Source organism: Heliconius melpomene, unplaced genomic scaffold (assembly GCF_056956725.1).
Source record: "Heliconius melpomene rosina isolate 202511_hmr_F unplaced genomic scaffold, ASM5695672v1 ptg000035l, whole genome shotgun sequence".
In the NCBI taxonomy this organism is placed as follows: Eukaryota; Metazoa; Arthropoda; class Insecta; order Lepidoptera; family Nymphalidae; genus Heliconius; species Heliconius melpomene.
Window position 1 is genome coordinate 305,488 of NW_028181869.1, and position 24,242 is coordinate 329,729.

Genomic DNA, 24,242 nt, shown 5'->3' on the forward strand with positions numbered 1-24,242 from the left:
AAGAAAGGTTCAGAATTAGGATTTAAGTTGAATTTATTTGAATAACACGTCAGCTTCACGCTGTATCCCGCATATAGTAGGGTAGACAGAGGGAATCTATCTTTTCCTCTAAACAAGAGCGAAGAAATGAAAATATTAATAATTACCCTGAGAGGCGATCGAACACACAACCCCTGCGTTCACAGTCAGTCAGCTTGTGCCACTGTACCACGAGGGTCTCTTGATCATAATCATGTTCAATAACAATCGTTCAATAACATTTGAGCTTTGAAAATTAAGACATTGCGTGGACGTAAATGTCTTAAAACCTTATTTATAATTGTCCCTAGCATACCTAAGAAGCAATTATATGCTTATAGCGTCTCTTAAAAATGTGCCGTATAGAATATCATTATTACTTTGCATATTTGAGGTGCATACCAGCACCTTAATGTAATGAACGGGTTTGTGCAACGGAAGTTGGGTATAAAATCCATATTGGAATGTCTAATCTCCCAATATGTATTTATAATATAATACTTTTTTTAGAATGGATTAAAGGCTCAAAATAAAAACTAATACCTAGAAAGGAACTATTTATATGTTGTTTAAACTTCAAGCTACATCCCGCTCATATCCCGCTTACAGCAGAGTAGACAGTGTGAAGCTAGTGTTGAAACACTCCGTTCACAATTTTCCCCCGAATGGAGGATGGAGATGGAGATGGAGGCATAGCGTACGTACATTTATCATTTCCTCGAGTGGAGATTGAACTCACAACTAGTCGCGTTTACAGTCACTACCGGCCTAAAATACCTATACATATATTAATAATACACGCCAAAGGTACTTCTATAATAATGACGAATATTTTTATGATATAGATTACACCGGATATATTATGTATGCTGTCATCAATCATAGAAAGAATGTCGCGATTTCTTTTGACATTTTAAAATGTTCACACAGAAATCTAACAATGTATACTTTAATGTATTAAGACGAAATTTAAATCAATAACTATTGATTGCTACTAAATTATCTTACCATATATATTTCAAACAATTTCGTTTATTAAATAGTCAAATAAACCACAAAGTTTAAGTTTCACATATATGTTAAATATAAAAAGAACTCTACAATGAGAAAAAGATAAAAAATCTAAACGTTTTTTTTTTTTCAAATACTATTAAAACTTTCGAATTGTAAAACAATATCTACAGAGAATTGACAGTTTTAGGAAGTGGAAGAAAAAATTCGAGCAAATTTTATTTTTTAGCAAATCGCGAAAACATTCACAGTTAGCATATTTACGTAATATGACGACAGACATTCACATTCACATTCGTTGAAAATAGTTTTAGAACCGGATCACTGGTCCGGTTACATTATGCTAAACATTTTGCCTAAATTCGTTTCCGTTCCTAATAAATTAATAATGTTTAAATCTAGCAACGATTTCGAGCGCTCTAGTCCCTTCTTTTTACATATATAAATAGTATAGATTTTTATTAGATATTTAAATAATAATTTGATAGAAATATTTTTTGGCCCGCCCGCGGCTTCGCCTGCATAAACTACGTTATTATTAATTTCTGTCTTCATGAGTACCTACGTCCTATAAGTGTCGTTCATGCAAAATTTGAGACTCCTTGCATTTGTAGTAACGAAGTTTCATACAAACTTTCAACCCCAAAAACAACCCCTTAGAAGTCGAATATTACAAATGTCCGTCTTAGCGAGCACCTCCGTCCTATAAATAACCTTCATGCAAAATTTGAAACTCCTGGCTCTGGTAGGCTCTGAGATTTCGTGATGAGTGAGTGACCTTTCGATTTTATATATATAGATTATTGATACTTATGGCTGTCGTTTGTCTGTGGCACAAGAGTGCGACAGTAGTGTTTTAAGATATTGCGTGTTGCGTAAGATGTGGAACTTAACGCGGTTTGTCCTATTATTAAAGCGAGAAAATTAATATCATTTACTCCCCCGAATGGTGGCGTCTATCACATATTTGCTTCGTGAGAACTGATTCAATATTTACAACATAAAAAAACCCTAATACTGTTATTAAAATCAATTACGTTAATTACGTCGATAGTATTTTTTCTATTAATAATTATAAATTCTCTATTTTTTTTATTATACGTCATTAAAATATGAATCATTTATTTTCTTCCGTTGCGCACTTTCCGCCAAATTCTTGAGCCATGGCGTGTTGAGTGGCGACACTAAATACCATTAACAGGCTCAAACACTATCGTTTATCAATAAAAACACTATTTTAAAATGTCAATGAACGAGTGTTTGTTTCATTAGGAGGTAATAAGGCAGCACTTTATTAGTTGACTCATCCGTACAGTACGAGTATGTAGTACATCCGTAATTACAGCTTCGCGAAGTTATTTGCTTATTTATAGTAATGTCTTAAAAGTATTCCTTTTAGTATTTCTTTTTTATCTTCACGCATCTTGGCATTGGTAACGGAGTGGAAATTCTACTAGGTTTTTGTTTTATTTTAATATTAAAGACATGAAATTATTTTCTAAGGAATGGAAGAAATTATTTCTTTATATATTAGATTTTTTTTAGCTTCACCTGCTGTAAAGACACTCTGTTCTCGTTAAGACACTTCCGTTCCTCATTTTCAGTCACATTCTGAAGGTATTGCAGGTTAAGTGGCACTCAACCCACAGCTTTTGCTTCGTTACTAGAGCGAAAAAAAGGAAAATATAAGATATTTTATTTCCTTGAATGGGAATCGAACTCACAACCTATCGCGTTTACAATCGCATGTTTATTACAATATTAATATTACACTCCTGAGCCACTGGCCAGGTAGGCAAATTGTACTTATAATATGAAATATACGTAGATATAGCTTAAAATCACACAAGATTTTTCCCATTGTTATTTTAGTGGGTCTGATAACATTTCTAGCTAAGTATTTTTCCTTAGTTTGCATAGAAAAATCACAAAGTTTTTATAATAAAACGTTCTAGAAAAATATATTGCGTATTTTTTTGTGATGTATCCCGCACATAGCAGTGAGAGGAATATGCAGAGGAATCCTTGGAACGTAGTGCTAAAACACTCCGTCCTCATTAAGACACATCCGTTCCACATCCATGACATTCTCATTTACTTATTAATGGGGATTATTAATTTACGCCCATAGTTAGTTATACTAGATATTTAGAATAAATATTACCATTTCTAAACTATTTTCTTTTTATTCCCTTCATGTTTTTTATTAGGCACATGAAACCACAAGGTGTTATTTTTAATACGAAAAATAAATTTTAATTATTAGCTAACTAGGGGAATCTGCTGATACTTAAAGCAACCGCAAGAATGGCTTAACGAGCGGAAATTGAACTAAAACACTTAGAGTGCCACTTAACGTACCGAACCATATAATCATTTAACTATTCACGCCGTGAAAGTATTTACGATAGCACGGCAAAACTTAGCACGTAGCTAGTGGCTCTATTTAGCTTAACGCTGTATCCCGCACATAGCAGGATAGGCAAAGGGAACCTGGGAACCTAGTGTACAATTCCGTAAGTTACTTCTGTTCCCCACAATACGTAATGTCGCGTTGTCACGTTGCGTGGCGTAACTCAACGCCGCGCTTTGTCCTGTTACTAGAACGAAATTATTATTTATTCCCTCGAGTTGGAATTGAACCAATAATCATCGCGTTTGTAGTTAAAAGATCATGAATTGTTTGACTCAAAACGCTTTAAATAAAATTTCCATTCATAACTAGGCTCTATAAATATTATGTTAAAAGTGATATTATATAGTGATGTGATATTAAAAACATACTAAACTAAACTCACGTTAGTAAAAAAGTATTTTTAATAGCACGTAAGTAAGTAAGTTGGGAACGGAATCTTAACACTATGTTCCCAGGTTCTCTCTCGCTATCCTGCTATATGCGGCATACACCGTAAAACCAAAAAAAAACTAAACCATTAAATTTACATAATTAAAATTAAAATATCTAATATCTAAATATTCCACATATATAGATAGAATTAATAAAATAATAGTCTAAAATGTACAAAAAAAATTTGATAGCGCCACCGGCCAGTGAAGGAAGTCAGTGAACCGGGCCGACGACGACAGCTCATCGATCTGGCGCGTATACAATTATTATAATACTAGTGTCATTATTATTATATTAGGTTTATTGCTTATGCTTTTAATATAAATATATGTATATAGTATATATTTTATCAGCTTCACGCTTTATCCCGCAAACAGCACTCAGAGGTCTTGAGTGTTAGGGCACTCCGTTTCCCATTTTCCCTTGAATTCTGAAGGTGTTGCTATAATGAAATTATATACATTTAAATATTTTTTTTCCTCGAATGTGGATCGAACCCATAACCTTGGCGTTTACAGTCACACACTTGTGAATGTAATTTATTTATGTGAATGTAATTAATATATTAATGTAATTAGTATATTATGTAGATAATAGAGATTTATGATAATTTTATTATTGTTTAGGATTCTGTACTTCAAAAGAAAACAATAAGAAATCAGTATAAGTCAGTTTTTTTATTAAAAAATGTTATGAATACTACTTTAAATTTTTCCTTTCAATGAATCCTGAAGTTTTTAAAAAAATTCCATAGTTCGAATTACAGTTAAATTAATTGTAATTCAAATTATGGAAGAGTTTTGGATTTTAGAACTGTATTTAAGCTTAAAAATAAAAACATAGCATTAATAGTATTAAATTATTAACGAAGACGCTACAAATATAAGTACATCATAAAATGTAAACACATATATAGTTACTATAAAATCTTATCTCAGTTTCCGATGCCTTTGTTCTTAAGAATTTCTCCTATTATGCCAAAATTGATGGAATTATCGGCAATAAAATTCGTATCAAATAGGACTTTAACTTTTTTTTAGTATTTATCAACTTCTAAGCTTGTCTTTTGTTCTTCTTAACGAATCTGTCTTCTTAGTAGGTTACGTAGAAGCTGGCTGGGTAGGAGCTTCCTTTAAAATAAAAAAAAATGGTTCTAGAGGAATTCTTTGCTCTTTGTTAAAATTTTGGTGTTTTTACATCTCAGCTTCACGCTGTATCCCGGTAGGCAGAGGGAACCTAGTGTTAAGATACTCCGTTCCCCACTGTCTGCCAAATTCTGAAGGCATTGCGTGTTGAGTGGCAGAACTCAACGCCGCGCTTTGCCTCTACACCAGAGCGAAATATTTCACTTCTTCGAGTGGGAATCGAACCCACAATTCATAAGCGATTGTAAAATAAAAACCAATGACTTATGACATATATTTATATGTCTAGCTTACATAACTTGAGCTAGCGTACCTAAATGGCCAGTATAATATAATAACGAAACAAAAGCAACATTTTGGATATCCTAATAGATGATATCATAGCCTGGGGTCCCTTGCAAAGATATCCAGATAATATAATTACACAAAACGTTCAAACCACATCATTCATCGCCTACAATGCTGTCTTCACTATTATTATAAAACAATTTATAGTACTCAAGTACGGACGAGAGATTGATGTCGATAACTATACTTTAAAAAAAATACAAGAAAATAAAGGATTTCGTTCAGAAATCGTCCTTATTCTCCATTAATAAAGATATACGTTTGTGAAACCAAAATGCCGGCTTTCCTCAGCCAGTTCCACCTACACTAGGAATTCGCAATTTATGCTGTTCCCGTAACATCGAGACAGCGATGCTGAGATATTGTACAACGATTGTTTCATTTTATATCGATTTTCGATCCGATCTGAGATATTTCTTCGTATAAATTAAGCTCTAATTTTAAATTATGTTAAAATTATCTTTTAAAAGCATTGTTATCTTTAAATTATACTTGGCACAGTGTTTTTGGAAGGAAATTTTTTTTAGATATTTTTTTTGAATAAATTTTGCAATACGAGTATAATTGACTTGCATCATCATCGAGATGACTCCATTTTTTGTTAATATTATAATTCATAGATAAAACAGATTCGTTATTTTAATTTTAGTATACAAACAAAAATTGCAATAAATTACAATTAATTTTTGTTATTTAAATGAAAAAAGAAAGATGAGACAGAAAGATACGAGACATTTTCTTTAATAAAGTGAAGTGAAGGTAATCATTTAAGTAAAACTTTATCTCTATATTAAAAATATTTTTGCTGTTATTTCAGCCAGTTCATTTGAAAATAGGCTCTCATAAACCCAAAACCATTCCAATCTTTGCAGGGAAGCCTTTTTAAAGCTGTTATCGTTATAATTGTTAAGTATTATGTTCTAACGTATCTTAAACCGGATGCTTATAGCTTGTTCCTTCATACATATGTAGGTATTATAATAGACAAATGATAGACACTTGTCAATGAAAAAGAAAGTCGAGAATGGAGTGTCTCAACACTAAGTTCCTTCTGTCTACTCTGCTATGTGCGATATATAGCGTGAAGCTGATTTGTCTAAGTACAAACTTAATTTATTTAGGTTAATGCTATGCGAGATGCGAGTCGGCGCCAACATTTACTGGCCCACGCGCGCCCTTGGCTCGAATTGTTCCTAAGTAACTCTTACTTGCTGTTTCAAATTATATTGTAATATTGAGACCGATAGAAAATGCTTGGTTTAGTTATATATTTAGCTAGAATATATATATATCTATATATATAAAATCGAAAGGTCACTCACTCATCACGAAATCTCAGAAACTACATGTGCTAGGAATCTCAAATTTTGCATAGGAGTTACTTATAGGATGTAGGTGCTCGCTAAGACGGGAATTTGCAATATTCGACTTCTAAGGGGTTGTTTTTGGGATCGAAAGTTTGTATGAAACTTCGTTACTACAAATGTTAGGAGTGGCAAATTTTGCCGTCGTCAAAAAGACGTCACTAGGACGTAGTCATGGAGACAGAAATTAATAATAACATAGTTCACGCGGGTGAAACCGCGAGCGGGTCACTAGTATATATATATATGTAATTAGAACGCCGTCATAGCGGAGTTGTCATATTAGTAAATGTACGCAATGGTTTCAGGTTCGATTATGGTTTATAAATCTTAGGATAGTCAGAGAGATTAATATTCAAAATTTCCAATGCCTTAGATTTTTTGTCTTCACTCGGTATCCTGTATATAGCAACGTAAGCAAAAGGAACTTGGGAATCTAGTGTAAACACTCCGTTCCCATTAAGACACCACCCCACTTTCCGCTACATTCTGTCTAATATCACTTTACTTTATGTAAATATATCCATTGAATGTTTTACATTACAAATATTTTGAAAATTTATGGGAACATTATGGTACATCTATTCTTTATGTATTCTGCAGATCGTAAAAGCTTGATGGTCCACGATAAATTGTAGGTAATTTATTCTTTCGTGATATACCAGTATACTAAAAACATAATAATTTACCGTAGTAATATCATATTTACGCAAATTTCTTAACAATAAAATGAACAAAAACAGACATTCTCCACTTATCTTCGTAATTGACGTTAAAATTCGCCATTTTGAATGGAATAATGCCAAAATATAATAAAATAACAGTATAAATTGATCGATAAAATACTAAGACAAAATATTTATCTACTAAGTTTTGTCTGTGTATTCCTAATACTTTTTAAATAAAGTGGCCGTGACAAAGGGACGAACGGATAGATAAATAGATATATCGAATGTATATGGTTTCCGTTTTTTGACATTCGTCTACGGAACCCTAAAAAATAAATTTAATACAAAATAGAATCTGCTGCCATTATGCTACCTATTAATACTGGCATGATGACTATGAAATTGTATACCAAAGATTATATAACCATATATCAACATATTAAATAGGCAGAGGAAACCTAGTGTTGAAACACTCCGTTCCCACTTTCTGCGGAATTCTAGAGGTATTGTGTGTTGAGTAGCAGAACTCAATAGATTTAAACTGTAGAAATTTAAATATATAAATGTAAATAAATATTTAATTTCCTCGTGTAGAAATCGAACCCAAACTAGTCGCGTTCACATGCGCGCCACGACGGCCTAACATATATATCTATATATATAAAATCGAAAGGTCACTCACTCATCACGAAATCTCAGAAACTACATGTGCTAGGAATCTGAAATTTTGCATAGGAGTTACTTATAGGACGTAGGTGCTCGCTAGGACGGGAATTTGCAATATTCGACTTCTAAGGGGTTGTTTTTGGGGTCGAAAGTTTGTATGAAACTTCGTTACTACAAATGCTAGGAGTCTCAAATTTTGCATAGACGTCACTAGGACGTAGTCATGGAGACAGAAATTAATAATAGCATAGTTCACGCGGGTGAAACCGCGAGCGGGCCGCTAGTATCTACATATAATTTACACAGTATCTCGACAGACACTCCCTACAATACGCCATTGCCAGCAAGTTAATTAATCATATGGTGACATTCCTATTATTACCTACACTTTGTAGACTACAGTAGAACTTAACACTATAAATACCGTTAAATCCTGACGATATATATATATTATTATAGGCTATAAATCACTCCTGGAAGTAGATATTTTATGGTGTGGATTGATTGAGGCATTATCGATTTGAGACACATCTAAGAAATATGAAAAGAGCAACTGTTGAGTTGCTCTTTTCATATTGGGAACCGGTGGTGGCTTTTTGTTCATATGTTCATTCGACGATTCAAAAGTGCTTATAATAATTGCCTATTTGAATAAAGAATATTTTGAATTTGAATTTGAATTTATGGTTTTTTTGAGTGTCTAGCTTAAGCATTAAGCTTTAGTTTGTAGTAAGTGTGTATAGCAACGTGGATTAAAATAAAACATGTGTAAATATAATTGTAAAAGTAAATTAACATAGTATATAGTCAGCTTTACGCTGTATCCCGCACACAGCAGGGTAGGCAGAGGGAACCTAGTGTTACCACTACAATTATTTACATTATTTTGTTAACTAAGAGTTAGCGTCACTTCTATTCTTCCATTTCTGCAACAGATATGCTAATTTATTTCATTACATGCAACGAACTATTTACTCAACATGCAATATTTCTAGAATTCCGCGGAAAGTGAGGAACGGAGTGTGTTAACACTATGTTCCCTCTTGAAGCTGAACTATTTAATTAATAAGCTTTTTAGCTCCATGCTGTATCTAGAAGCATATAGCAAATAGCAGAGGGAACATAGAAGCCTAGTGTTAAGATACTCCATTCCCCACTTTCTCCCAAATTCTGGAGGCATTGCGTGTTGAGTACCACTCAAAGAAATGAAAATTAAATATTTCCTAGAATGAAAATCGAACCTACTACTTATCGCTTGCGTTTACAATCGCACATGTGCCCCTACGACTGACCTAGTTAAAACCTTAAGATACTTAAGTAAGTACCTAAACAATATTTTAATAAATTACTTTACTATACAAAATAGCCTAGGCAGTCCTAGCCCTAAAATGACTCCCGGCGCTAAACCCTAAACAGCTATTTGAAACTAAACTACAACATATAATAGCTTGTCATGTCAACGTTACCCAATAGTGCCTATTTTGGCATAATGACAGTAAAGCCTAGACTTGAATAGGGCGATCGTGAGACCTAGGTCTTGCGTAATTTCTCAGATTGTATTTATGACTAATATATATTGCAATATAATATTTTTGTACTAACCGCCTTTTAGTGCCACGTGCAGCTAAAAAATTAGATCTTGAACTAACCTTTTACCTACGGCTTTGGTCCTATAGTTAAATGTTAACTAAGAGTTGTAAATGAGACATCAGGATTCTGGTGAACAGGATTCAATTTATACTTCACAATTGTTACTTTATCTAATTTTTTTAAGCTTTTGAGGTGACTAAAAAGAATTAAAGTTTCAGCTAGAGTAAATTAAACAAAGCGATATAGACAATAACATATTGCCAACTACCTTATAAGCGACTCCTGGGTCCTCTCATAATAGATAGATAGATAGGTACCAACCTACCTGGTAGGTATTTGTATTTGTCGATTAATATACGAATAGCTCTAGACAGATTTTGGCAATACTCGTATACTATATTAAGAAAAAAGCAAAGTTTTTGTTTTCCCGAAAAAATTATACTCACTCATTCATGAATAATGTGAGTTTATAAAAGTCCCTAGTAATTTATTCACATACATAAAACAAAAAAGTTCTATTTATTCATTAGGTTATACATTATACTACAAAATGGGATTTTCTGGAATTGGGATGGGATTTTTTAGAAACCTAGTGTTGAGACACTCCGTTCTCTATTATACTTCTGTTCTCCATTTTTGATACAATTGTAAATTGTGTTTTAAGTGGCGGAACTCAACGCCGCACTTTACCTCATAAGCAAAGCGAGGAAATAAAAAAATTTAATATTTGATTCCCCCGAACAGGAATTAACATTAACAGTCACCGGCATCCCCTATTACTAATATTAATTATTTTCAATATTTAATTAAGATTATCTATATATATATATATATATATATATATATATATATATATATATGTATATATATATATACAAAGAATACGCATATATATATATATATATATATATATATATATATATATATATATATATATATATGTGTATCTTTTCAAAAGAAAATAATACCCCAGCCATACATTTAAAAAACCCTAAGAAATATATCCTCGCTAGATCCTCGTTGACATAGACGTACTTGGCACTTAAGGTTTTCTAAACAAGATTAACTTAACACCAGACACCAGTGTTTATGTTCGATTGTTTAAACTATTTAATATTACAGTGTATTTTAAACTCACTGTAAAATACTATACTTTTCTATTTAGATATAGAAATTGGTCTTGGGTAGTGTTTTGACACTTTGTTGTTGCCTAAATTAAGAATAGGTTAGAAAATTTTATAAGACACTTTAAATATTCTTTAAATCTTTTTCTTAGTAATCTTTAAATATCCTTTTGAGGAAATTCTGAAAAAATCTATTGATGAAAAAAAAAACTTTTTATTTACGTACCTCTAGAAATTTTCATTTATTCAAATAATATATACAGATATCTAACAATACTATTATCAAAATCTTAATTAAAATGTCATTGTTAGTAAAGCTAGTTTCTGTTATCACTGATAATTTGGTCTGAGGGTTTTCGAAATTGCCCGAAGGTATATTGCCTCGAATCCCTAATCCCTTTACAAAATTAACTTCTCTATTATAATAACATTGGAGTACAATACTCTTAATTATATGCTTTTGTTACCTTTTATGGTAATATCTGGATTTATCTTTTTAATATAATAAAAGCCACTGATTGTACTGATATGCATATATAGAAATTATTTTAAAATTTCTTTTATTAAGAATATTTTTGGAAAGAGGCACGTTGAGGCAGGTTGGATTGATGTTTATGGATTCAAGTCAATTCTTAGGAAAAATATGGCTATAAAAAAATAATAACTATAATTTTATCTTATTTTTAAATATGGACTTAAAGAAACTACTATAAAGTTATTCTGCAGCCGATACATTATAAGACATTGTTTGGTTGGTAGCAAAATTATCTCAACTTTTACTTTAATTTTATTTCATTATAAATATAGACGTTACCCCGAACGTAATTCGAACCCACCAACCGCAACCACTAAGATATTTTTTGCAAATTTTCAACTATTTTATATCCACTCTTATTGGGTGTCTAAAGAAGCCTTACATCTTTTAGCAGATTAACCAATAATTAACCAGCCATGGCGCATGGCCACAAAGTGTCACTGTAAACACGACAGGTTGTGAGTTCGATTCCCACTCAAGTTAATGAAATATTTAATATTTTCATTTTCAACGAAAAATAGAGAACGAAGTGTCTAAACACTAGGTACCCAGGTTCCCTATACCTACCCTGCTACTTGACAACTTAACAAATACGTACAATTTCTCCTTATATTTGAACACAAGCTGAACTATAGTATATTAGGAGTATAAGGTTACCGACACAAACTGTAATATACACTAATATGAATGGCCCGACGTACTCAGAAATGAAAACAGATACTTATGGCACTGTGCAACGAAAATATGTACGTCAAAGATACAGGAATATAACCCTAATTTCTTTCAATAGAAGGATGTAAATCTCCTAGCAATATTATTGCACATTTTGAAATACCTCAAAGGCATCTCCATTTGTTAAATAGTTATTTTTGTAAGTAAAATTAAACTGTAGACGTTTTGGAATATGTAAAATTGTAAATTTTTCTTTTGTTTTTAATTACGTTAACGATATATGATCAAATAATCGCGGTGGACAGTGTCTGGCTGTTAAAGCGACGGTATTCCCATTTGGGGTAGTGTATTGTTTTCTTTTCCACGCTCTTGTAATAAAAAAGTGTCTCGTTAGGTTCTACCATTTAATAGACAATATTATTTTTATTGTCGTGGAAACTAAGAAAGGAAACTGAGTGACTTAATATTAGGTTCCCTATGCCTATTATATGGGAAACTACGAAAAAAATACTGACGCCTCTTTGCACCATTGTTTTAAGTAAATATTTTAATTAATAGAATTAATTGTATTTACAATTATTTAATATTTATTATTATTTATTTATTTTTATGATTTTAACTATTATGTAATATTAAGTAATTTTATATTTTTTTTATTTAATTTTTTTTTTCTATAGTGTAAATTAATCATTGTTATTATTGATGATGAATGATGTGTTCTCCTATAATCAGTTATACATAATAGTATAAGTATATCCTATGAATGTATGTAATGTAAATCAATATGTACGACAGTTGGAGATCCGTATAAATAAATAAATAAATAAATAAATAATAAATAAATTAAGCTTTTTATTTATAAATTTGTCACGTCAACACAAGATATGTTAAAATTCTATTAAAAAAAGTATATATTTTAAGTACCTTATATATAAAAGCAATATAAAATATATCAAGTTTGGAAATCAAATTATTCGTATAGACATTGGAACTAGAATTTGAAATTAGTTTTGTCTCGCAACACCGCACAGCTGTACTGCAATATCCTTGTTCATGTAAATACGAGTGACATTTAGACTACCGCGTGATATAACATTTCTGTGTTTGTTATTCTTAGAAATATAATAAATCGGCATTTAAATCTTAAATCAGCTTCACGATCAGAGTAGGCAGAGGGAACCTAGTGTTATGACACTCCGTTACCCACTTTCCGCCCAATTCTGGAGGCATCGGGTGCTCAGTGGTGGAACTGCCTTGGTGCCAGAGGTGCGAAGAAATTAAAATATTAAGAAATAATAATTCATTCCGAATCGAACCCATAATCACCGCGTTACAGTAAATTTTGTGGCCCTATGCCACTTCTTAGAAATAATATACCAAATTGAAGCAAAATGTTAATTATTTCATTATTTCAATGTTTATTAGTTACATTTGTTTATTTTATTCATTTTTTGTATGTTTATAGAAGTAATTGAATAAGAAGACATTAGTACTACATTGTTAATAATTATAACTTTGCCCAAAATTGTCAATGAAAAGTCGATCCTACTAATATTATGAATGTGAAAGTTTTTGAGGACGGATGTTTGTTCCACTTTCACGCAAAAAATACTGAACTGATTTAGATGGAACTTTGCAGTAACAGAGCTTATATATCAGATTAGCGCATAAGCTACAATTTATTTAATTTATAATTTAGGCTATAATATAACAAGAGGGAACCAAATATTAAAACACTCCCCACTTTTCAATTATAGAGACAGCGTGTTGAGTGGCAAAACTTAACATCCAAAAGGGGAAATGAAAATAAACTAAATATAACCATACCCACGAGTGGAAATGGAACCCTGAACTTGTGTCTCTCCACCATGACGACCTCGGCATTTATATTAAAATTAAATATAAGTACAAAATATATATTTATACATACATATATAATCAATAGTCAAGAAAGTCAATAGAAGCTTAACAAATGACAAAGCAATAAGCAACTTTCTATTCTACTGTTCGTGATCCCAAAAAGTTACGACCAGAGACGCTTTGCGGGAAACCAATTAAATAAGGTTCGAGTCTAATTATAGTGTTTAACTTATCGTCCCTATTACATAACCTTTGGATGTTTAAATGAATTTACTTCTTAGATTTTAAAGAGAACTGAAATTTTTACAAACAATCACGTTTATTTTTTATTACCTTCACGCTGTATCCCGCACTTAGCAAGATAAGCAAAGAGAACCTAGAGAGCGAGTGTTATGACACTCCTATATGATTCACATTCTGTGAGGTAAGGTAAGAGGTGAGGAGAATATTTTTAGGTGAGAGGTGAGGATTTTTTAATATTTTCATTTCCTCGCTCTAGTAACGAGGCAAAGTGCGGCGTTGGGTTCTGGCAATCAACACGAAATGCTTCCAGAATTCAATGGAAAGTGAGGAATGAAAGCATCTTAATGGGAACGGAGTGTTTTAACACTAGCTTCCCTGGTTCTTCTGCCTAACCAATCTATCCTGCTATATACAGGAACAAGCTAAAAACATATACATATATGGATACAAATTCTTTAACTCAATTATAACAATTAACTATAGCAATATATCTATAATATGTATGTCTGTTGTAATAATTTTACAACTGGATATTCGCGTGCAGCAATTTCACGATCTCAATTTCTTAAGGATATGTTCCCGGGTTTATGGTGGAACCCATAAAACATATTTACTTCGCTCAGGATTATTGCAGGGAACGTAGCTGTCTCTATCTATAGAATAATAATGTAAGACTTTTATAATTTATTACATTTCTTGTTAGAATAAGTCTAATTAAGATTGTATGTCTACTATATTTTATATTTTTTTTTGCCTCACGTAAAGTAGGTAAGTAGGTAGGGAGAACCTGGGAACCTAGTGTTAACACACTTCGTTCCCATTAAGACATTTCCGTTCCCCACTTTCCCCCCCATTCTGTAGGCATTGCATGTTGAGTGGCGGTACTCAACGCCCCAACGTCGTCTATATATTTAAAGTAAAATAACTATTTTAATATAGATTGAAAACTAAAGGGTATGTATTAAAAAAAGTATAAAAAAGCTCCTTTTTCATCTCCTTGTCGAATTCAGCAGAGATCACATAGTGAGTGAAGTAAATAATTTAAACATAATTATTGCAACAAGAAGGAATAAAACCTGTAACTATTGTGTATTCATAATCTTTTACAACGGCTTAAAGAAAAGTATCTTAAATAATATACAAACTATATAACATAACTAACACTAACTTAAATATTTACACAAATCCCATGAGATTAAACTAAACTCAACGCCATATCACCGTTACATTAAAACTAGTGGACCCGAACGCGGCTACGCCCGCTTGAACTATACGAATATTTATTAAATATATTTATGAAATTATTTTCACTTTTCAATAGAGAGATGCGTTAAGCAAGCTCATTTTGGGTGACGTTTTCTAACAACAAACTTTGCAAATCGTTGCTTAGCAACGGTTGTTATTAACATGGCGGAATAAATTGCATGTCAAATTAATAAGTATTTCAATATATTGGTATATATCGAAAATTTTACAAATATGAGAAAAAAAAGTATCCTATGTTCATCCCGAGACCCTCAAGTATCTCTATATGAGTATTTTATCACAATTAAATTAGCGGTTTGGCCCTGATTGCGTAAAAGACAGACAGACAGACAGAGTTACTTTCGAATTTATAATATAGGTATGGATTAAGCAAATTTATTCATACAATTTGCAATTCTGCGTGTTTGTCAAAATTTGTCACCTATTACTTAGTGGTTGCGTGCTCGCGTTGCCAACAATAGTGTAGATACTTCCTTATTTGGTCACAACCGTTCACCGATTGAGTTCAATCTGAAGTTGTGAAATCGCTTTGAAACTAGTATTGCTATTATTGGAAATAGCTTAGATAAGATATAACATGTTATTATTTGAGCCAGTCGTGGCGCTGGCCCAGTATGACTGTTAGCGCGATAGGTTGCGGGTTCGATTACCACTCGGGAAATGTAATGACTAATATTTTCATTTCTTTACTCTGGTGTCGAGTTTGACTCTTTATAGGGAATGCCTCCAAAATTTGGCGGAAAATGGATAACGCAGTGTCTCAACACTTCCCTTTGACTACCCTGCTGTAAAAAAACTCTATCAAAAATGTTTTTGCTGTTAATTTTAGTCATATTTAATTTTGTATATGCAAGCCTCACTAAATGGAAAAAGTATCCAAGTCACATACAAATCCAGGATTTAAATTCACAATTAATATATACGTTTAATCATTATATTGGAGCCGTCGTGGCGCAGCGGCACAAGGGTGTGACTGTAACGCGATGGTTGCGGGTTCGATCCCCATTTCTTCGCTTTCTCCAGAATTCGGCAGAAAGTGAGGAACGGAGTGTCGTACCACTAGGTTCCCTCTACCTACCCTGCTATGTGCGGGATACAGCGTGAAGCTGATTTATTTTATTTATTTTAATTATATTTCCAATACGCCACAGTGACTAATATAACGATATCTACTTAAACATTATTGGATAGATGTATATTTATCACGAAATTCCATAAAATTGAACAAAAACGTCGATATACTCCGCCCGCACTGTAGGCAATATTTTAATTAACATTTTGTTTACATGATTTCCTAAGAAATTCTAATACAGATATTTAATTACAATGTTTCTTACAATAAATACCTAATATATGGATTTTGTTTTCGCTTTCGTGGAAGCAACTTGTTTTTAAGTGTCTAATTATGTACATAATGTACTTCAATTATTTATCAGTTCATGTAAAAAATAAATATTTAATCAGCTTCACGCTGTATCCCGCTCACAGGCAGAGGGAACCTAGTGTTAAAACACTCCGTGCCCCAATTTTCGAGTAACGGAACCCATCGTCGTCACCCTTTGCCTCGTCATCAGAACGAAGGAATAAAGTAATAAAATTTAATAAATATTTCATTTCCTCGAGTGGGTATCGAACCCACAACCAATTGCGTTTACAGTCACACGCCACGACTGGCCTCATTTATCAGCTCATACTGGTCTTAATCGATTTAATGCTCTTAACATAAATGTAATAAAAATTAAATTGTAATCGTTAACTTAATTACTTATAGCAATTACTACAGGTCGACTAATTACATGGTATTTGATTAAATGAGAGCTTTTCTTTACATATTTATTATGTAGGGACCATCGTCGGGAAGGCACAATTGTGTTATTGTATCGGAATATTCGTGGGTTCAATCCCCACTCGGGGAAATGGATTATAATTTATTAATATTTGGATTTCATTTCTGGCATCAAGGCAAAAAACCCGGTGCTGAGATCTACCACTCAACACGCAATGCCTTGAAAAATTCGGCGGAATGTTATATTTCAGGGAAGCAGTTCTTTCGTTCCCACTTTCCGCCGAATACTGAGAGGGTTTGTGTGTATTGTGGCGGAGCTTAACGCCGCGCTTTGCCTCGTTATCAGATCGTTCACTTAAAATAATAAAATAATAGCTTAAAATTGTGTTAAATTTTATAATGCTTCAACTAATTTCTATGTACTCTCTTAAAATTATTTAAAATACAATATAAATCCTAAATTTATTAACAAAGTTAATTCCAGACATAGTTTAATATGTTATATGGCAACAATTTCTTTAAATAATTACTTTTTCATATGAATTTGGCTTAGATTAGGATATCACGAACCTGTTTTTAACATTATAGCTGAAATAAATCATTGTGACATTTACATACCAGTCATTCATGGTGTCTATGACACTATAAAAATGTAAAATGTCAAGGAAGGTTCACAGCGAATATAACTAATAAAACCATAAAATCTCTTTATAGAAATATCATTACATATTTTTTTATATTTGACTGGTGACTTTTTTAAAATGTGTAAAATAAATAATAAAAAATCAAATCAGCTTCACGCTGCATCCCGCACACAGAAGGGTAAGCAGAGAGAACCTAGTGTTAAGACACTCCGTTCTCCACTTTCTGCCGATTTCTTCGACACCAAAGCGAAGAAATGGAAATATAAACGTAAATAAATATTTCACTTCCTCGAGTGGGGACCGAACTCACAACCGTCGCGTTACAGTCACACCCTTGTGCCGCTGGGCCACGACTGGCCTCAATTAAAAAAATGAGCTATAATATACTTTGAATACTTTACATACTAAAAATAAAAATAAAACAAATAGAAGCGAAGAAACTTGAGTCATTCACTTAAAAATATACATAAAAAGCTTTAAACATTAAATAAAAGATAAAATGCTAAAGAAATATTCATATAATACCTCAATAAGGTTTCTAGTAAAATATTAAAAATAAAATAAAAACCTAACTTGGATATGAATTCACACTTGTCTTATAAATATTTAATTAAGAATGACATTTGTTTGCGTACCACCAGTTACTACTCTCGATATAATCTATAAGAAGTGATGCTGTAAAAATTATCTTTCCCCCAGATGAACCTAGCTGTATCTTGTAACCACTTCATTATGGTTTTATTATACGTGTTCTGGAAATCTCGTTTGTAGAAAATGGAATATAGTGACATTTTTAACACTTAGAAATGTAAGGCTGATGCTTTAGAATAGTTAAGAATCGAAACAATATTTTTCGCCTGTTAATTTCTGTTTATTATAAAAAAAACACTAAACTGATGGTACACTATGAAAACAGTTGCCAGAAGTTGAAGTTGAAGAAGGGCCTTAAAATTATTCTAATACTTAGGAAACTCTTATGTCAATTATAATTAATCAGCTTGACGCTATATCGTACATATAGCAGGGTTGGCAGAAGGAACCTAATGGTATGACACTCCATTCCCCACTTTCCGCCAAATATTTCGAAAAAAAAAGTGGCGGAACTTATAACCCAGCTTTTTGCTGATGCCAGAGCGAATAAATGAATATGTTAAAAAATTAATTAATTCCCCCGAGTGGGGATCGAACCCACAGCCGCATTAGTGGCAATCACATTTCAGTCACACCTTAGTGCCCCTGCGCCGCGACGGTCTCAATCACTTACGAGGAGTATATATTATAGATATTTTCACTAAGAAGGATGTGAACCTACTACCATCGCTTCCAATCAACTTATTTCCACTACACCACCCCTACATTTTATATTATCACTAGATTATTCCTATTTATCCTACTTTAGCGAATTATAAACCAAAGATATTATTAACATTACATTCCATACATTTACATACTGTATGTAATTGTATAATATTAAAACTAAATGTCACATTGCATTCTCTTCGGTCTTGTTCCATAACGATATCGCTCGACCTTTAGATGCCGAGATGAGCTTAAAATCTAGTAAAGACTTATATAGAAAGTAAGAAATGTTTGTTTCAAAATATTCCTCTTAACTTTCATTTGCAAAAAATATATCACAAAAAAATGGGTTACATTTTCTATTCAAGCCAGAGAAAAACACCATATAAAAAGTATGGAACGTGATTTGAATCTCCAATCGTTAGGAAATAAAAGACAAAAAATACCATAAAAATCACATATATGTATACACAAAATAAACAGCCTCTATAGGAGATCAAAAAAGGTAATCCATAGAAGAGGCCTCCGTAAGTTTTTTATGGTTAGTACATTTAATTTAAATAAAATTTCAATTTAAACACGACAGAGTAATAAAAGTAAAGTTCTTGATAAACGTATCAACTACTATGCAAAAAGGCGATCGCGATCGTACGGTTACTTCTGGCTGTCACATTTTGTGAAGGTGGGAAACAAGACTTCCAATAAAATATTTTTTTATTATATATTGATCAATAAAGCCATTCGTGGCCCAGTGGCATAAACGGAAAAATATTTCGAAAAAACGGAAACGGAAACGGAACGGAACAGGTTGTGGGTTCGATTACCACTCGAGGAAATGAAATGTTTAATTTGAAATTCTTATTTCAATTCTAATTGCAGAAGGTAACCTTTGATTACAAATTTCAGGTACGAAAAGAATGAAATTTTAAACACCCTATAAGCCTAATTTTCAATAGCCCAATAGTTTCTTTTCAACAAATTTTTCAGTTTCAATATTAGAATAAGTTTGAAAAATCTTCCCCCCTATATATCGAGGGCGATAATCATCATTTATGAATAACGTAAGTTATATAAACAAAAAAATATATATTCTTACTAAACTATGTACAGTTTTAAGCGATAAAAAGTTCAGTTAAAACGTTTAAAACAGGTAAATTGAATTTAATTAACTTAACAAGCATATAATTTCCTTCCCTTCCTTTCCTTTCCTTCCTTTCCTTCCCCGAGGATAGAACTGAAGCGCAAACGAAGCTGACCGTAGCAACATTTTAATGCAAAAATATCTCATGATATATGAACTCCATGTTCCAGAAATAGATTTTTATCATAATTTATCGTTAGTTTCGTAAAAAGACGATTCTGAATCTACGTTTGAGAATGAATGATTTAAATCAACTAACTTTTTACTATGCTACCTTATATTTTATTAATACGTTTTTAGAAACGTGTAAAATTTTGAATGCAGCGGAATTTGAACCTATGCCTCTTGGAAACCGCCCAAGCGCTCTAACAACTAATCCTTACGTTCATATTTTATTGTATTGAATATACATTTTTTTTAAAGATTCAGTGTCTAAATTTTTTTATTTTCCACCCTTAAAAGTGATTGCATGTAAGGTCGCGCGTAAGAGTACCTCGTCTCGTTTCACCTCGAACTCCTCACCATCTAGTTACATATATTCATTACATTTCTCAACCGCACCACAGTGGAATTATTGATATACTAAATCCTATTAAATTCAATAATTTTAAGAATTATTCTAACCTTTCAAAGACTAAAATCATATTAACTAAGACGGTGGGCCCTAGTTAATTACCTTACAATTCTTATGCACATTAATATTAATAAAAATCTTTTAATCATTATAAAATATATTTTCGACTAATTAATAGAATTAGTAACTATAATTCTAGAATTATAAGTCTCGCACAGCTATACATTTTAATATTAAACAATTTCATAAAATCCAACGAAGAAAATCAGATTTTATATCTAAAACCACAATTTCTGTAAGAGAGCCATAACGTATGAATATTATTCACTATCATCCTACCTTTTTAAGGATAAAATATTATATGAAGACTATAAAACTTTACATAGTCACTATTTATGTTCATGTAAACATTGTTACGAGAAGTTTATAGTAAAATATTTTTAGTAGTCAGTTAAAATCTATTTTATCAATATTTTCTTTAGTAGGGAAGATTCATACTAAAGATTAATATATTAAGGTTTTTTTAGCTTCGTCCTGTATCCCGCATATTGCAGGCAAGCAAAAAAAACCTAGTGTCCCGATACAACCTTGCACACCCTTCTTCATATTCCATTAATTTGTTGAGTGATGGAACTCAACGATATGCATTGTTTTGCCAGAAGGAGAAATGAAAATAATTCAGTCCCTCGAGTGGAGATTGAATCCACAACTATCACGCTTACTGTCTGTGTTGTTGAATCTTTTTCCACCAGCGCCATAGCGCTGGGAAACGGCAGCTGGGCGGATGCCCTCTCGCCATGGTTTCTGGCGGCGGCCATTATTATGACCGCATCGCTGTGGTGGAATCTAGGCTCGGTGGAGTTGTGTCTGCCGGGACAGGCACAGTGCAGAGGAGGCAGAGGGGGGGAAGAGCATATGTCACCTGGGCGGTCAGCCCAACCAGGTGACACTCGCTGTTACCCGCGAGAGGCCCAGCTTAGGCGACCAGTCGATCACTGGTCCACTGGTGACTGCTCAGGAATCGGAAACGGGGGGAGAGGGGGGTATAATATCCTCGGCAGGCGTCTTCTCTCGTCTGGCGGTTGGGTGTGGAGTGGCGAGTGGCGAGTGGCTGTCTGTGTTTCTCTGTTCCACCGTTTAAAAACATATATTGAGGCCGTCGTGGCGCAGCGGCATATCGTACCACTATAACGTGATGGTTGTGGATTCAGTTCCACTTTGGGGGAATTTATTATTTTTAATTTCCTCGCGCCAGTAAAAAGACCAAAAAGCAGTATTTAGTACGGCCTCTCCACGCATAATATCTCGAAAATTACAAAAAAAAATGGAAAATGAAGTAGTTTAACGTTAGATTCCCTGTACCCTGCTATGTGCAGGAAACAGCATCAAGTTTTCAAAGAAACAATTCTAAAAAAAAAACAATTCTCAAAAGAAAAAGACATAAAAGTTCACAAAACATATACCTAACTCACTAAAACACTAACACTACTTCCAAATAAAAGTTAGTGAAATGACTCAACAGATTAGCTCGAGCATTAGTCCGCTATCCCAGGCCATCTGCATTTGTACTCTACTAATGCTATTAGATACGAGTACGCGTACTGTCCACATCTGCCTTATGGGCTATTTCCGAGTAATTCTCACCAAATGACTTTATAATATATGGAAGTTCATTTATTGTTTATAGTTTTTTTGTTCATTTTCTTTTTGTTTTCATATATTTTTATAAGAATGTATATAGTGAATTGTATGTTATTGTAAGGTTTTAATGAATTGTAATATCTTATTTAACTTAATAATTGTAAAAAATTAAGCTTAATTTTATAAAAATATGAAAATTGTGTAAAATATGAAGATTGTAAAAATACAATACTTAATTTTATAATTCAAAAATAAATACATTATCAATTATTTTTATATCCATAGCATATAGGAAGAGGGAACCGAACGTTAAGGCAACCATTTTATTTTCAATTTTCAAACAAAGAATATTTCTTCTCTTCTTATTAGAGCAGAGACGAGAGAGAGCTCTCTTTAGATGAAAATAATAACAATCAGGCGCCGTCCCACTGCCTGCTGGCCTCTATCCTTACAAATGATGTAAAATATAAAAGCACCGTTACTCATCAACCATTCTCTTCATAGTACAAAACTTTGTTATTCTCGTTAACTATCCATACCTATATTATAAATTCGAAAGTAACTCTGTCAGTCTGTCTTTTACGCAATCAGGGCCAAACCGCTAATTTAATTGTAATAAAAACTCATATCGGGATGAACATACTACTATACTATCCTTTTTTTCTCATATTTGTAACATTTTCAAAATATACCAATATATTAAAATACTTATTAATTTGACATGCAATTTATTCCGCCATGTTAATAACAACTGTCGTTGCTAAGCAACGATTTACAAAGTTTGTTGTTAGAGAATGTCACTCAAAATGAGTTTGCTTAACGCATCTCTCTATTGAAAACTGAAAATAATTTCATAAATATATTAAATAAATATTCGTATAGTTCAAGCGGGCGTAGCCGCGTTCGGGTCCGCTAGTAGTATATATAGTTAAATACTACAGAAGCTATTCTCACATACAATGATGCACAACACGCAACTATAATAACTTAAGTTATTTGTCACTACCGCGAACGGTATTTAAGTTAAGTTAATCCCGCAACCGTTACTGAGGTCGCATAATACAGTTGACTCTAGATTTATGGAGGGATAGTAAAAATATTCAGTTCCTTCTTAACTAGTTGTTTAGAATGGATTTGTTTGGAATTTCTTTGCTTGTGTAAAGTATTTGTATTGTTATAATTTTTGAGATGATCATTCGAGGTATAGCCATGTTATAACAAGATATTTATCAATTCTAATCTAATAAAATTAAGTAAATAAAATTATTTGAAAACGAATATTTAATATGTATACAAAATCTTTTAAAATTTTCTTTAAGAGCAGGCTTAGTTCAAAAAAACAAAATCCACAACTACCTATAACAATAATAACAATGATAAGGAAAGTAAAAAAAGTGGCACACGCGACAGGTTGTGGGTTTGATTCCCACTCGAGAAAATGAAATATCTAATATTTTCATTTCTTCTAGAGACGAGTTCTGCCAATTAATACATAATGCCTCTAGAATAAGGCGGAAAGTGCGGATCGGAAGAGTTTTAATGGGAACGGAGTGCCTAAAAATCAAGTTCCCGGGTACAATGTGCCGACCCTGCTAAGTGCGGCTTAAAACTAAAAATAAAATAAAAATTAAATTAATTAAATTAATACCTACGTAAGTGTTATTTAGGTTCTTTAACACAATTGTCCTTTAATATCCTATAAGCTTATAATGTACTTGATAAATACTAAACAAATCTAAATACAAATAATAACGATCCAAGTTGTTATTGTTTACTCCAAACGTGGGAGAATAGTGAAG